Source organism: Astatotilapia calliptera, chromosome 17, assembly GCF_964374335.1.
Source record: "Astatotilapia calliptera chromosome 17, fAstCal68.1, whole genome shotgun sequence".
Classification (NCBI taxonomy): domain Eukaryota; kingdom Metazoa; phylum Chordata; class Actinopteri; order Cichliformes; family Cichlidae; genus Astatotilapia; species Astatotilapia calliptera.
The window spans coordinates 22,725,385-22,742,314 of NC_137438.1; the positions used below are offsets into that span (position 1 = coordinate 22,725,385).

General features: G+C 41.5%; 1 long non-coding RNA gene across 1 annotated transcript; it reads left to right on the forward strand.

The window, feature by feature from the left end:
- Nucleotides 1-311: 311 nt before the first annotated feature.
- LOC145421306 (uncharacterized) lies at nt 312-15,437 on the forward strand. Its single transcript, XR_013902639.1, has 2 exons — nt 312-350; nt 14,977-15,437. It is a non-coding gene; the product is annotated as an uncharacterized LOC145421306 (long non-coding RNA).
- Nucleotides 15,438-16,930: the final 1,493 nt, after the last annotated feature.

Sequence of the window (16,930 nt, forward strand, 5' to 3'; positions counted from 1 at the left end):
CTCCCATCATTTTATGTCTTAGATCAATCCAAGGGACAGCATCACATAACTTTACATTATTTAATGGCTATTGCTCACATCAAATGCGCCATGTGTCTTGTTTTGTTTCTCAGTGATCCATTTAATATTTCCCAGCTTGAGAAACAGTTGTTGGCCTACATTTATGGATAACTTTGGGGTTTTGTGGTTTCTATGGTAGTTACTCAATAGTGTCAGTTGTTCTGTTTGCACTGATTGGTGGAGAGCTGCTAGAAATAGGTGGGGCTGAATTTTTGCTATGTCCTTACCTGCCTGGATATATCAGACTTGGAAAGGAGGTGGGTGCAAGCTGCCAGGTGAAGCTTAGGCAGGTAATCTGTGCTCATTAGTGGCACCCAAAAGTGTTTTTGACTCTTAATTTGGTCGACCAAAGTAGAGCCTGGAGGGGCAAACACAGGCAGTGAGAGTGATATTTTCACTAATGGGTTGAGTAGGTTCAGATAAACTGACACTTTTATGATATCAGCATGTGCGTGACATCTGCATTTCTGTTCATGTAGGTAATTCTACTAAACAGTATGGAAAACCTATAAAACACTTTTGTTGTTATGAAGGCTTTGATATTTGTATTCATAATTAACCCTCAGAACTAAGAACAGAGCCAAGCCCATAGAAATGGAATGTAATGTTTATGTTACTGGGTTTGTGTCAGTGTGTGCTGTGTGTGAAAGGTAAAAAGATTCATGTAGGCTGTAACACAGTTGAAATCAAAACAAACATTAGAAATAAAAGCACAAAAGTATGACTGCAAAAGATTGAACATGCATGCATGGCAGAACGGAAAGAAAAACAATGCTCATAAACAGGTCCGTTAGATAGAAAACGCTTTTAAAAGTCTTTATTAATGAGGCTACACAATTCAATATATCACATATTTATAAATGTTATTTTGACCAGGTAAGTCTGATAAGATATAATGGAAGAAGATTGTGTCTCTATGCTGATGATAGGAGAACTAGAATTACTTGTAAGGTGTGGTACATGGACTGCATAGCTTACTGTAATACACACGCTAAGCTTTTGTTTCTTTGTTCACCAACTCTTCCTACACAATCAGGGATTGAGAAACCAGACCTGTCACACATAAACATCCTGAGTGTATACACCACCCCTACTTTTCTCAATGTGATCCAAGTACATTCACGTGAAAACGAAAGTTTTCAAAGGACTCTATGCAGTCCTCTGTAATTTACTTTTATAGGATTTAAAAGGCTAGGCACCCCTTTACTGTCTTGAGAAATGTTTGCTGGCCTTGACATCGTGTGTGTTAGCACAATATCAAGGAGGAAAGTGTTCAGCAATGATCACAAAGAAAAATGGCTATTTCCCTTCAAATCTGTGAGTTGTAAAGCCATTTCCAAACAATATTAAGCCATTAAGCCATTCAGCAGTTACATTAGTCGCAAGTGAAAAACATTCACTAACAGTCTTACAAGGAGTAGACATTTCAGCAAATTCACCTCAAGAGCAGGCTGGGCATTGCTTAATTGTTAAAAAAAGAAGCCGTACCTGGGGCACTACAGGCCTCGGCTGGCATGTTGTGACACTACAATTAAGGAAAACACTCAACAAGTATGACTTGTTTGGAAGATTTTCCAGCAACCCTTCCGAACTGGAACAATGTCCTTAGATAAGGGCCAAAGTGGAGATGTTTGAAGATTTTGCACGGTGTTGTGTTTGATGAAGTTGTGGCACCGTGCAATATGCACAAACCACAGCATATCAACAGATACATCTCATACCAACTGTTAAACACGTTGGTGGAGGTGTGAGAATTTGGGGCTTCTTTGGCAGCAACACAACCAGAGCACCTTACTGTCATCAAATCCTCTATATTCCAAAGTATTCTAGAGTCAAATGTGAGGCTATCTGTCTGACCGCTAGTTTGGGTGAAATTGGACCGTGCAAAAGGACAATGATCCCAAGCACAGCAGTAAATCTACCATAGAACAGCCGAAAGAGAAAAGAATCAAAGAGTTGCAGTAGCTCAGCCAAAGTGTAGACCTCAAATCGATTGAAATGCTGTGGCGAGACCTCACGAAAGCTTTGCATAAATAATTGCCTGCACACTGAAGCACAGAGTCCTGTGAAAACAGTGCTACAGTATGGGTATGTATTTGTTAAACCAAATGAACATAGTCACTGTGACTATGTGACCTGTTTATGGACAACCAATACTTAAGTTATAGATTTTGGCAATGGCTATCTAGTTTTCTTGGAGGACAAACGGACCATTTTTGGAGAAAGACAAAAGACTATTACGCTAGCCCTGAGTACCAACCTAGCACCTACATAGCTTGGTTGGGAATCTGCATTTATTGATTGTTTAGATGCAGAGATACCTACTTTTTAGTGGTACATAACATCCAAATGCACCCTAGATGATTACTAGAACATTCATTTAGAGAGTGTGGGACATTTACTAAACCGTGCCTCATTATAGCATGTAGCACAGTTTGAAGTCTTATTCTGAACCTTCGAGTTTAGGTGTTGGCCATCAACATCTTGTTTTTCGCATGTCAGATGTGACTATATTCACAAAGGTGGCTAAAACTAACAGCTAACTTGGTCAGCACAGCTTAGTTGAGATTTACCCATCACATTTATCTTTAGGTTTACACGTTCATGATGGCAGCACTTGTTGCAAAATCAGATCCTGTAACTGTGTTTGTGATTATTTTTCTCATTTGTATGATATATGAATTTTAATTATTAGAGCTTTTTTGTTATTAGTGCTGAGGAGACTTAAAAAACAAATTTGAATTTATTACTTCTTAAGTTGGGGGGAGGGATCACGTATTTCAGTGTTTTACTTGCGTGTCAACAAATTTATAGACACAGATTGTTACAAAAATATTAGGCAAGCATGCTATTATGATGCAGTTATGCACTTTCTGAAATGTACTGGTGTCAGGAATCAGCAATTCACTATTATCCCTTCCATGTTAGTATTTAAATATACTTGAGGTGGAGTGCAGGTGAAAGGCACAAAACCAAAAACTGAGAAAGAGAAACTCTCTGTGGCTTTAAACCGGTGATCAGGTGCTGATGCATTTCATGTCCCCCCTACAACCTCCCACCCACAGACACACAAACACATAAGGAAGTAGAAAAGGAGGGGAGGTGAGGGGTGAGGGTGTGAGGGTGGGGGGGTCAAACCACCATAGGAAGATGTTGCTCCAGAAGCCTTTATTAACTCTACTGACAACTCCTGCTTTTAACCGCAGCTAGGTAATGTCACACATAGTAAGAAACAGACGCACACTAAAACCCACACTCACACACACACACACACATTCAGAAGCAAGCATCCTGCCACCAAACTGGACAGCAACCAAGACTGTTGGTAGCACCTGCATTTTTGTTAAATGTTCCCTCTTATTCAGCTGTAGCATCCCTCTCCAAAATAGCTGTGAGCCCCCAGAACGCGTACACATGTACGGTTTGGTTTTGGTTGCATGTGTTCAGCAGGAGGCAAGTGTGTATTGCCTGTTTTAGTTGTGGCCAAGCTCAGGGAGGTGATGGGTTGGGGGGGTCAGGAGTAGGTGTGGGGAGGAGCAGGATTTAGCTTGCTGGCTGACACTGGGCCAAGACTAAAATCGAGTGTGCGCGCAAGTGCTCGCGGCACACATACACAAACACAAATGCACGCGTCCACCATTTAAGATGTTCTTTTTGTTCATGCCTGCCTCTGAATTTTTTATAATCCTGCAGCCTGGCTTAAAAGTGTGTGTATATGTACACTTTTCTGTGTGTTCTCAGTGTGCATAAGTGTGTATGTGTGTGTGTGTGTGCGTGATGTCTCTCGAATTATATTATGTAAATAAGTGAGAAACGTACACCTTGTGAGATTAGTCTCTTCAGAAATTGGCTGATGTGTTAAAGTAGCTTTTCTGCAGAGACACTCGGTATCAGGAAAGCTAAAACAATGTGTATGTGTGTGTGTGTGTGTGTGGAGGTGTGTGTGTGTGTGTGTGTGTGTGTGTGGATGGTGTCCAGTTTCTGGTGAACAATGTGAAATTACATATTGTTAGCGGGTTAAGAGGGGTTACCATTAGCTTAAAGTGGTGTTTTCCGAGCTGTGCGGTTTACAGCAAAGATGTTTGCTACCCACAGAGATTTATACACACACACACACACACACACACACACACACACACACACACACACACACACACACACACACACACACACACAGATTATAACACAAACACACACTCCATGAGGACTAGATAAATGTCTGAGGCTCCAGCAGCAGGGGTTTTGGGAGCGGTGTAATTTGGTTTAATAAATAGAATTACATCACTTTTGTTTCTCTAACTCGGTCATGAGAGGTTGAATTCTGACTGTTTTTGTAGGCAAATTTTGTGTTTTTGTACAGTGCACCAAAGGTTGATCTATAAACTGGTGTAGGAACATGTTAGAAAGAGGATAATGGACCATTGCATTAATCTCAGTTTTGTGCCCTGTAATGAGCTGAGTTTATTATCGTGTGTGTGTGTGTGTGTGTGTGTGTGTGTGTGTGTGTGTGTGTGCACTACTAGCGGTCAGTAAGGTGATCTGAGGGCCGCAGTTAAAAACACAAACAGAGATGAAAGCAAAGTGCCGAGTCAACACAACAGCGGCAGACGGCAGCATTGTTTGTGAAGAAAAGCCGACGCTGTTGAATTAAGGCAGAAAAAACATGGCTTAATTACTGTCGCATAATACCAATTATTTTGTCTCCACACCCTTATCTTAATTACTTCAAAAGACCAACTTCAATTAGGACGTGAAAACTGCATCTAGAACTGGCAGTCCAATCCCCAGCTCCCCACGGAGGCAACGTCACTCAATTACACACACACACACACACACACACACACACACACACACACACACACACACACACACACACACACACACACACACACACACACACACACACACACACACACACACACTCAATTACTCTCACACACAAGCTGAATCTTACCAACAAATTTGCTGATAATTAATTGACATGCCAGGCATAATATTCAGCATAAATAAATGAGCATTGTTCTGAAAACGAGGATGAAAGCGTACCAATTAATTCCCTGAATCAGTACAGAGCGAACTAGTAGCCGTCCAAATCATTTCATGTGTGCAAGATTCCAGTGAAATGTCAGCGATTTATCTAAACGGTGGGTTTGAATTAGAGCGATGTGCAGTTTATATGTTTCAAAAAGCAGAACCAGGTCGTTCCTGATCTCTGAGTGGAAGAACAAGCACCACCTAATAATAATTGGACTTGAATTCTTACTGTGTGGGCTTGTGTTTAGGCTTTTTCTTCTTTCATTGCTGATTGCCTAAAGCACTAAAGGCTACAGAATCAGTTACCAATATTTCCATACTGTAGTGGTGCTGCTGTTATTTACAGTCGATTGTATAATTTGCAGGGGAACACTGAGCGTTGGAAGATGGCTTGATGGTTAACAGTTTTAAAGAACTACAGAATCATAAAAAATGTAGAATAACTGACAAAATTTCAAATCACTCTAATGCAAATTCATTTCCAATTAATTTGCCCTCAGCAATTCAAAACACCAGTCACGGTCACTTGTTGAATACATTTTACTTGTTTTGGTTGTTGCTCGCAGTATTACATAATTCGATAACTGCACAATGATTGGTAGCTTGAGAAATCACTGAAATCACTGGTGAGAGTGGGTAGGAAAAACTCCCCTTTAACAGGAAGAAATCTTCAGTAGAACTAGGCTCAGCAAGAGACAGCCTTCTGGTTGGTGATGAGGGGAGGGAGACGGGACAAAAGACATGCTGTGGAAGAGAGCCAGACATACCAGCGACCAAAAATATCTATGTTTGTTTGCTATCTAGTGATGTAGGGCACAAAATTGGCTCTGGTTTAGTCTAATTTGTACACAAGAAGCTGGGTCTCAAATCACAGACGTGGCATTACCAAAGTGTCCCATCAAACAATATCCTGTTGAGTCAGGGTGATACAGGTAAATTAAAAACATTATAATAGAAACAACACAATCTACATTTTCCACAGACCATTACTCTAGATAAGATAACTTTATTGTCTCCCATGGGAGTAAATCATCCTGGATCAGGCATCTGCTGCATCAGATAACTAAGGCTCCATCCCCCAACGTGCATCTATGAAGTGAGTGTCCTGTACACAACAGACCAATGTGGTCCCAGAACAGATGATTCCTTGAAGTCTGTAAACAGATTTTTCCAAATACGGGTTCAGGTGGTGGTCCCATGCTTCCTAGCAACAAGGTTCCAGTCTCTAATTAGAGCATGTTGCTACATATCGGTTTTCATTTTCCATGTGTGATTTACTCAAAACACCTTCCACACCTCATACATGTTAGTCAACACGGTCACCAGTTAACCTATGTGGATGTGACAGTGCGTGGTTAAGTGTGTCTCTGTATTGGCTTTCTGATAGACTGGCAACCTGTCAGGGACATGTCCTGCTTTTTCCCCCCAAGTGTCAGCTAAGTGAAAAATGGTGTTCCCCACTGCCACACCACCAAACCAAGAGACTGTATAAGAAGTATGGAAAATAGATAGATGGATAAAGGACAGCGAGGACAGCTTGTAGGTACTGCCACGCAGATTGTTATTAAGCCATATGATGAGAGGACTAACAGACAAAAGACATTTCTTAGGAACAACTTTCAGACAGCGAGAAGAGAGCAGTCTTCAGAAATGTTCAAGAAAAAAATTTAAACTATCATTTAAATTGTTATTTCCCAATTTGAAAGTATGTGTATAATTTTAAATGTGGTTTACTTCTAAAGTATTAAAGGAGATTTACTTTACAATATGCTTACCTAAGCAAAACAAATCTTTAGTTATTGTATCTAGATGTTGCCGAAAGTCTTCCAAGCAATAAGCATGTCCATCTCTCACCTTCCTTTTTCCCACCAGCAATGAGCTCTTGAAACAGTGTTGTCTTATCTTCTTAAAGACCCTTTAGTGCCAACTAAGACTAAGCTGAGAGGACTAAAGTGCAAAGTGTGTGTGTGTTTTTACGTCACTGAAGGCAAGGGAGTCCACAAGAATGAGGTGATACTCAGGATGTGTTTGTGAGGAGATGAAAGGTAATGTGGACCATCAGGTCACATGTCTGGCTACATGACAGAAGGCTGGGAAGCATTACCGACCTGAACCTTTAGAGGGGAGGAGGGTGGGTTGTGTATTGGAGAGTCTCTTTCTGTGGGTGAGTAAGGTAGAAGGTAGGAGGGCTGTTCTTGTCCCTGACCCATGTCTAAGTGGCGCTGCAGTGTTTACTGTGAGGAAGGAAGCTGTCATCTGTGTTTGCTTCCATCTGAGCAAGCAGGAGCAACCCCCCCCCCCCCCCTGCCCAAAAATACAGAGGCAGACAGACACCAGGGTTTTGTACATTTCTGAAGACTGAAAATAAAGAGCAAGAGAGGAAATATACGTTTGAGTTTCTCCATTTGGTCCGCATTGGTATGTCGGTATGAGTGTATCTGGGGCTGGACCCTTCAACCCCCCTTTTCAGAGACCCACAGGTGATTGACAGGCTTTCTACTTGAGGTATAGAGTTTCCCCTTGGTGTAAAGTCCCTGTGGCTCTTCTCCAAAGGGTGACTGCATTCCTGACCAGGTCATGAACTAACAACCTTTACCACCACCAACGCAACCAACACCCCTCCCTGCACCATGGATACTGAGCAACCCAAAAATCGGCAGTCCTCCACTCTTGCTTCTTTAACTCGGTTCACTTAGCATTAAGTTTACAATTATTTCTTACTTTCAATATTAAAGTGCGCGCAGAGTCTGTGCTAGCTCAGACCTGAAGCATGCCAGATTTCAAAACTCAATCATTAGTGAGTCAGGACCAACACAAAATCATAATCCGTGTCTCACTTCCATACTAATACTGTATGAGTTTTGAGTATTGAGTCTGTTAAAAATGAAAAATGAGACAATATTTACTTCTTCTGGTTTTGCTCAATTTTGAGCTCAGTGACAGAACATGTATTTGTGAAATAGAGTGGAAAACAGAATAAAGTCTGCATGCTGGGAGGACTCCAGGACGGTAATGATGGGATCAGGTTGTTATGCAGTAAAGAATAAGGTGCAATGGTGGAGGTGAGAATGGGGGCATTAAGAAATACTGTAATGGAACGCCAGCAACTTTGACTTGCTTCTGCCTTAAATTAGAATAAAAGGTTGTGGTCTTGGCAGTTTGCGGAATAACTCACAGGAATTGGTCATTTTTTTGTATCCAAATACAAATATCCTTGTAACCGATCCGTTTTAAGTTTTCTGTTGAACTGAAAAGAGCTGAGCAGTATGATGGGATTCTTTAGTCAGCCATGATGTTTTTGTTTGTTTGTTTAGATTCACTCAGAATACAATTTTGTTACGCTTAATATAGTCAAGAGTTTTGTACACCGGACAAGGATATAAACCATGGTCAGAGCAGGACTTTGAGAAACTGGCCCCTGAACGATAACCACTGCACTAGTCAAACAAAAATCAGGTCCAATATGTTTTGGTTAGATCACACATGTATTTTCTTTTAGTTCAGTTGTGTATGTTATTAGTATGTTTTACTCAGACTTTTATAGTGTGTTCAGAATACACAACAGTCTAACACAAACACATGAATGTCAACCACTATACAGTATTACTACTACTGATAGCTATAACAAGGCCTAACAGTCCCTAAAGAGTTATTGTGTGTTTTTGTTGTGTTTGTGGGCGGAGGGTTTTTTGATGAATTAATCTGTTGTTGTGGGTTTTTTTTTTTTTTAATCTTAACCATGGCAACCATTCTGAGCCTATATAAGAGCTTCATTTCTTCTCCTATACTGGCACGCACACACACACATACACACCTTCACACATGTAGATACACCCAAGTCCAACCTGAGCACCCTTCGGGCCTACCTCCGGGGCTCCAAGTCTGATGAGCTGCACCCATTTCTGCTTGCTGTACTCTCAATCTCTATCTCGACCTCAGCAGAAGGCCAAGGAAATTACGGGCCTTTTCCTGGAATGTGATTGGATTCCTGATGTTGGCAGCCACACATCTCTGTTTTTTTAATTGGGTTCCGAGGCGCGACGAGATTAGCCTTGTGACATCATTGATGGTCCGTTTGTGTGTGTCTGTGCGTGTGTGTTTGTGCAGAGAGGTTGGTGGTGTTTGCTGATAAGAGATGGTATGGGGGTCTCGGGCAATTGTGTGGATGAATCCCCCACTCCCCAATGGTTGATGGCGTGCTAATCGGGTCTACGAATATTTGGGTTTTTTATTTCCTTTTTCCTGATGCACTTGTGCATCCTGTGTGCACGGAGAGTAATTTGTTTGCTTTTGTTTGTTTGAAAGGTTGGCATGTTAATGTGTGTTACATGTAAAACATTCATGCAGCATTAGTCACGTCTCAACCTGTCAATCTGCTAACTATTGGTTTCTGTTGGTTCCGGAGCATTCGACGTAACACGCCAACACTTAAAGAAATACAATCAATCAATCAACTTTCTTGAAAAGTAGCATTACCATTCATGCCAGAACCCTATAGTTTTCTATCTTGAGCTAAATGCTTTAAGCAACACAGGGTCATCTGCTTGCCAAAGGTTTATCCAAGCACCTTCATACACAAACAATTTAGGCAAGAGCCAAATGCGATCTGAAAACCATTTTTAATTAATATTAAACACCTACCAGGCACATAGTACAAGTAAATGAGTTTATTTTGCAATATAAAAGTAATTAATGTTTTCCTCTTTCCTTTTTTTTCTTCTGGATAATTGAAAGGGGGCAGTGACCCAGAGCCATGAATCAGCTAGCCGCCACTTCTAGCTATTTTGCAATGTCCCTGATCATAGCAACTATGACATAAACAGTAATAGCCTACATTCATTGTTAGTTCTGCCTGTAACCACTCCATTGTATTTAAACATGATGCTGTGAACTGTGCCACTGAAGTTGTGCAACTTCTGTGAAATACAAAGTTCAAACTTACTACCTGCATATATGTAATCTGAAACAGGTGCCTTGACTTCCTAATTATCAGATGACCTGCACAGAACTATCGGTGGAAACTTTGTCTCAGATTTAAAGGTCATGAACAGTGTGAGTGGGTATAAAGGGTAGGGGGGGGGGGGGGGGGGGGGTGTCTCCCACTCCTCGCCTTCTCAGCTCCACCACCCCCACATCCCCCCCATTAGCTTGCATCCCCTCCTCCGTGGGCCAGAGAACAATCAGCCTGGCGTCTGATACTTCCTGCCCGGCAATAATTACCCCACCTAATTAAAACTTAATTGCTGGCCTCTCCGACCGCCATCTTAAATGAGCAATGGGAGCCGGGGCGGGGGCGTAAGCCTGCTGGGATGTTTGTGTGGACGGCAAATTGGTTTATCCCTATCAGATTCCTCAGTCCCTGGCCCCGTGCACGCTACTGCACCGGTCTACTGCCCAGAAACAGAAAGAAAGGGAGAAGGCTTAATGTGATGGAGGCCAGACAAGGCCTAATGAGATCTACTTTTTTCCCTGCTTCTTTAAACCACACTTTCATTCACAGTTTCGATTAGTTAGCTTGAAGGAGCCTGTCTGACCAGGTTGATGAAAAGTGTGGGCGCTATGAAGTCGGCCTTGTGAGGAGAAAGAAAAGGCTTATTTTTGGGGGAGCTGGGGGTGGAGGGGGAAGTGGTGGTGGTGGGGCAAAGAGAGGGAGATAAGGAAGTTAGGATTCATGGCCCCACTGCAAAATCATCAGGGGTAAATGAAAGAGGAAATGCTGCGTTAATCGTTATGGATTCTCATAATTGTTACGATTAAATTTCATAATTGACTAATGGCCAGCTGCGGCTTGCATTACACGCAGGATAAATACATCACATTAAACATGCAAGCTGAGAGGAGATGAGCAGAGATGGATGGACAGATAGGACAGGATAGATGGATGGATGGACATGCATGCCAGGCTTGTAAATAACTGATGGCCAGTATGGAAAGGAGTAAAAGGAAATGCATGAGAGTGAAGGAGAGAAGGAAAACTAAGTTAAGAGACAGGGGAATTTATGATAAGGTGGAAACAGAGAAAGATGAAGATGTGAAGGGAAAGGGAAGCTAGATTCGTGGCCTCCAGGGGTATTAGGCTGGGTGCCAGAGTGTGTGTCTTCCATGCTAGTGCTCCCTGCCACACTCCCTTCTTTTTCCTATGAACTCTGATTTCCCTAAAACCCATCTCGCGCTCTTGCCATCCTTCGCTCTTGAACTCGCTCTGGTTTTGCCTTCCTTTCTTCATCTTTGTCCCAGGGAAACAAGCAAAAGGCAGTTGTGATGAGCAGATAGCAGGGGGGCAATGGAAGGAGGGGAGTGCAGCAGCGGAGGTGGAGGTGTGGAGGGAGAGAGAAAGTTGGAGGGTGATTAGAGAGAGATGACAGGTGACATCCATAAAGGGATTACGGAACAGGCCTCAAAGACAGGGCCCTAATCCTGGCTTTGTACAGGCACAGATAAACAGCTCCACTGATGGCTTGCTCTCTTAAAAAGTGAACATGAGCTACACAAATAACTTCCTAATTCCCCCTTTGTAGAAGTGAGTGCACGCTACAACACAAATAAGTTCCCTAATTCTTCCTTTGTACAAGTGAGCCCGAGAAGCACAAAATAACTTGCTCTCGAGGTGTTTGTGAACAGGATGCTCTGTAAGAGGCGAGAGTGACTGTGGGTGTTTGCGTGCTTGAAGGAGGGGGGCCCACAAAGTGTCGATATGTGTCTTGGAAATGTGCGATTGTACTTGGTAGCATATAGTTGTTGGGACTTTTGAAATATTTACAGGCTTACATTCACAAAAAAAAAAAACTGCTTAGAAATGAGAATTAAAGTGGAAATATTAAAACGCACACACTCAGGAGCACCAGCAGTTGTCAGTTTGTGGTCTAATTAAGCGTTACCTTAAAAACAGAGAGGGAGAACACACACACACCACACACACCTGTGCTCCACAGACAGGAAAGACCACCAACTGAAAGTCTGGTTTCCCATCTAAGCGTGTGTGTGATGAGTGTCTGTGTGTGTGTCTGTGTGTGCGCACATGTGCCTAAATTCAGCGGACTACATTGACTATTTGTGTACAGACATTACTAACAATCCCAAGAGAAGGCTCAGTTTCATTCATTATTTTATTGTCATTTCAATTATATTAGTTTATTAGCCTACTATAAGATAAATAGAAGCTTATGCCTTCCACAATTAAAGAGGTTTTTTTTGCCCTGCACATTGTAATAAGTATGCTGTAAAGGATTCTGCAATAGTATAGTTATATTTCAAGTCATTGATCATTGAAAGACCAAAAAAATAAAGTTAAATCGCTTTACTGAGGCAGTAATAACCAGGTCCAAGCACAAAGTAGCATAAGCGTAAAATAAAGACTGCACTGTAGCAAGCAAGCAAATATTTTAGGGTTGCTCAATTATGGTGTGGTATAACAATTTGAATCAGATTAAAAAAAACGTTTCATTAATCACAATAAAAATATTATGGTTATTGCACACGTAAATGTAAACATCCTAGTTTTAGCATCATATTGTTGTGAGTTACTGCTCTGTGTATACTAATTTGGTAACTAGATCTGCTAATATTAACAATAGACATGATTTATGACAATCAAATCTGAAAAAGTCAAAATTGGCTGGACAGGTAGTATGACTCATTATATTAAAAGATGTGTAAACATCTAACACTTCTTTTGTGTGTGCGCAATTAGCATTTAAGTCTTTAAAGGGTCTTAACATAAATGGGGGGCTTGTCCAGGATTCAGATACAAATGTGGCCTTCTTAATATTAAATCCAAATCTGGATAAGAGGTGAGACTGAAAAAGTGCAGCCAGAAGAAGCCTTTCAGCAGTAAAAACTGATGGCCATCCTAAAGGACGCAAGCAATAATTCCATGCACTAGTTGTTGCAAGGCCCATAGAGCTTGCAGAAGGCCATGACAGAACTAAGAGGAGCCAAACACATTTTTCTTTTGTCACTTGAATGCACTTATCTTGTTCACAGGTTGTTGAGGGTTGAGAATATTTGTGTACTTTCCCCACCCATATATATACTTTTCCCACACACACAACCACCACAGTCACACGAAATTTAGTTAACAGATAGCGTTTTGATAGCAGTGCTACTTATCACGCTGGGTATGATATCTGCTCGGCTCCCTCTAGCCTTCTCTTTCTTCTTTTACATATGCCCATAAACCCAAATCTCTATCTGCTGTTTCACACTTTGCCTTTCATCATCCTCCATTACCTGGTAATGAACAGGTCCCTGCTCTTTCTTCTACCCCCACTCTGTTAAGTTCATGCAAATTCGGCCATAGTTTCTCCGCAATCGACACTTTGGGAGTCACTTTGTTGAGGCTTAAAAGTAAAGCAGAGCAGAAGTACACGTCTCGCTTAATGACTTCATTTTCTCTTTCATGGCCCTTTCAGTATGTCTGCAGTGGGAGTCCTCGCCTAAAGCACTGATTTAGTGACATAGATACTACCATGAAATGTACCGGCTAAAAGGAGCATGACTAGATGTGTGGGATTGATGCAGAAGCAGGTCAAGCATTGATTGGACAGCTATTTTGAGGATTTTCAAATGCACTGATAGTGAGAGAAGTTGAGTGTGGGTGTGACGAGGGAATAGGAGGAAAATAAGCAAACAGCGGCTACAAATGCAGACAAACGCATAAACACACACGTCTCTGTCACACTCAAACGTTACACACTCGTACACACACCTCAGCCCCCTCTAATAATCCGCTAATCCTGTTTATCATCAGCCAGCTCCTCTCAGTGCGAACGATACATGAGAGAAATCATACTCACAAACACACTCAAATGTGCAGAGCTGAGATACAGTATAAATACACACATCTCTATTTCTTGATTTCTTTCTCAATCTTCACTCCGTTTTGCTATTTTCCTCTACGCTATGTTATGCATCAGTTATGCAGTTACACATCACAATCCCACATCAATGCCCAGCCTCTCAGAAATACTGTTTGCTTCTTGCTTCTGTGTCTGAAGAGTTTTACTAAGCTGTGGAGAGCTCGCGTCTTCTCGCTCCCCTCATTGGGTTTTTAACTCCCCGCAAACGCACATACAAATTCCGAGACTTCCATGTGAGCATTGGGAGGATTGAAAAAGTTCAGCTGTAGTTTTGGACCACATTTATTTCTAAAGAAAAAGCATATTTTCTACGATATGCCAGTCTGAAAATAGGAATATAAGGTATAATCACAGATGATCCAGGCTTGGGTACATAAGCAGGCAATAAATCTATATTTTTCATATTTCTCTTTTGGGATGCTGATTCAAGTAAGGCCTAAGTAAGTTGTAAATATAGCCATAATCGCCATTTCCCATTTCATAAGGTAATCTGTGGCGCTTAAGGGGTCATTGGAGGAATTGCTATTTGGCTGTTGCAAAGCACAGAGCAGGTTTATTCGAGCCTGGTATTGTGTAACTCTTGCTTGTCATATCTTTGAAGGAAAAATGAAAGCGGATAGGTGGGAGTAGAGGACAAGGATAGGAAGCGAAATGCTGCAGTTCTTCTACAGCAAAAACTGGCTGAACATAGGATGATACTATGATAAGTTCTTTCTGAAAGTTTCAGCTCTGTTACTTCAGAGAAGATCAAACAGACAGTTTGGTTTGACAGTTGAAACAATGTCAGATTTCTTGGGAAAAACTGTTAAGTGGAAAGGTTTTGATAAGTAATGAAGTCCATGAGAACCATGATTCATGACTAAAGTCAGAAAATAAATCCCCAATAATAGCACACAATCTCTTGAAGAGGCCCAGAATCTCTTCAAAAGTAAATATATAAGTGTTGAGAAGCATTAAGGTTGTTCAGTGTGAATCAAACCATTTTTCTTCAGTGTAGTCATTTTGTGACTGTTTCTCAATTCAGATGCTTCCATAGTCTTCAGGAGTAGTTCTCCGGGCTTCTTGAAGGACATTCAAAGCTCTTCTTTGGATACTGGCTGCCTCTTTTTTCCATTCTCTGTCAAGATGATCCCACATTACTTCAAATATGCCGAGGACAGGATCAGAGAAGGCCAGCGCATAACTGATAGGTGAGGTGAAGTGTGTTTGTGTGCCTGTGTGTTTCTTTTTTCTTTTCTTCGATCCAGATATACTTTTGCTGTGTTGGCAGTGTGTTTGGGATCATTTTCATCCTGGAAAATTAACCTGTGTCTTGTGTCTTTTCCAGATGGTGCTGCATGTTAGATCAAAATCTGATGGTACTTTTCAGAGTTTATAATTCCATAAATTTTGACAAGATCTCCAACACCACTGGCTGAAATGTGTGAAATGTGTGTGTTTGGCTTTCGTGTTTATTGGAGATTAAACCAAAGAGATGGAAACAAATTATGTTTTTGCCACTGGCTGCTTTTGTACAGTGCTGTACATGTATTGCTAGTATTGGAATAAAAACAACTAGCTAGCTAAAAATGCCCTCTACATAGCATTGACATCTATGCTAATTACTTATCCTTAACTAAAAATTGTTTATGCAAACTGACAACACTATCAGGGCAGTAAAGTCAAACATGCATGAATGCCAGCATTTAGTTTCCATTTAATTTAACATTTGAGCAAGGGCACATGAAAAAAATAAAGAAAATGAAATTATTTAAATTTCCTATAAAGACAATCCATTTACAAGTTGTATGGAAAAAGAAGAAGCATCGAAAACTTGCAAAACTTTCAAATCTACTCACTACACAAAAAAGCACGATCATTTGAAATGCAAGGTGTGTAATACTGGCATCGAATTAGCATTTTCCTACTCAGTCATTTACACCAAGTCCCTGTCAGATTTTCCGAGATTAAAACATCTGCACTCTGTTCTGCCACTCTAATTAAAGTGAGTGATGGCTTGGCAGCGGGTGAGGTGTTTAGTCAGTTATCTGTTGCCACCATCAACACCTACTTCATGACAAATTACACCCACAACTTGACCAGGATAGATGGAAGAGCAGATAGAAATGCCTGCAGAGCATTTTAGGATTTGCAAAGAAAGAACATTTGAAAGAGACGAACAGCATCAGCTTGTTTTCGTTTTTTTCATGTAATGTGTTTTCTCTTAATGCTTTAACACTTTGATGTGAGTCCAAGTGTGCTTAGGGGGCAAAGAGGCCTCAGGGAAGTGGAAAGGTCTGGTCACTTAGGTCTACCTATAAACACCGGGGGGCCATTCCATTTCCTGAGTTCAGGAAGCCCACTTTTGAGGAAACTCAGTGGGTTCGATTTCTCTCATTTCCTCCTCTGACACCATTCCTGGTTGGAGTGCAGGAATGCAGCTGGGGAAGTGCCTCAGCAGCATCCTACAGTTGTTTCCTGACTTTGAGAAATAAGACATCAAGACAGCAGAGGAGAATAGAGACAATGACCTATTTATTGTGGTGGTCACCTTGAGGTGAGATCCAAAGTACTTTACAATCAGTACGCACATTCAGTCACAATTATGTTTCTGAGATACTTTCTAAACTTTAATAAGTGAAAAGGAGAAGGCAAGACGGTGTTAAATACAGCACATGGACCATCTAAGCTGACATAACCCTATTATACACACATACAGAAACCATCACATACACATTCTTGGACAGACACATGCACACATACACACACAGTAATTTCCTCAGATGGCCTGTAATCTTGCAGGCCTCCATCTCAGCGGCTTAGCCCAGTGGACTGGGGCAGCCGCTGCCAGCTTTCTACCCAGGGCGGGGGGCCCGGAGGGGGGGCACAGGGGAGCCGCAGGGCCTGGAGGAGCCCCACATGGATTGTATTTGGGAGCCTGAGGCATGAAATGGAATAGGTTTAATCTGTTATCACCTGCAGGGGAGTGTCGGGGCCTG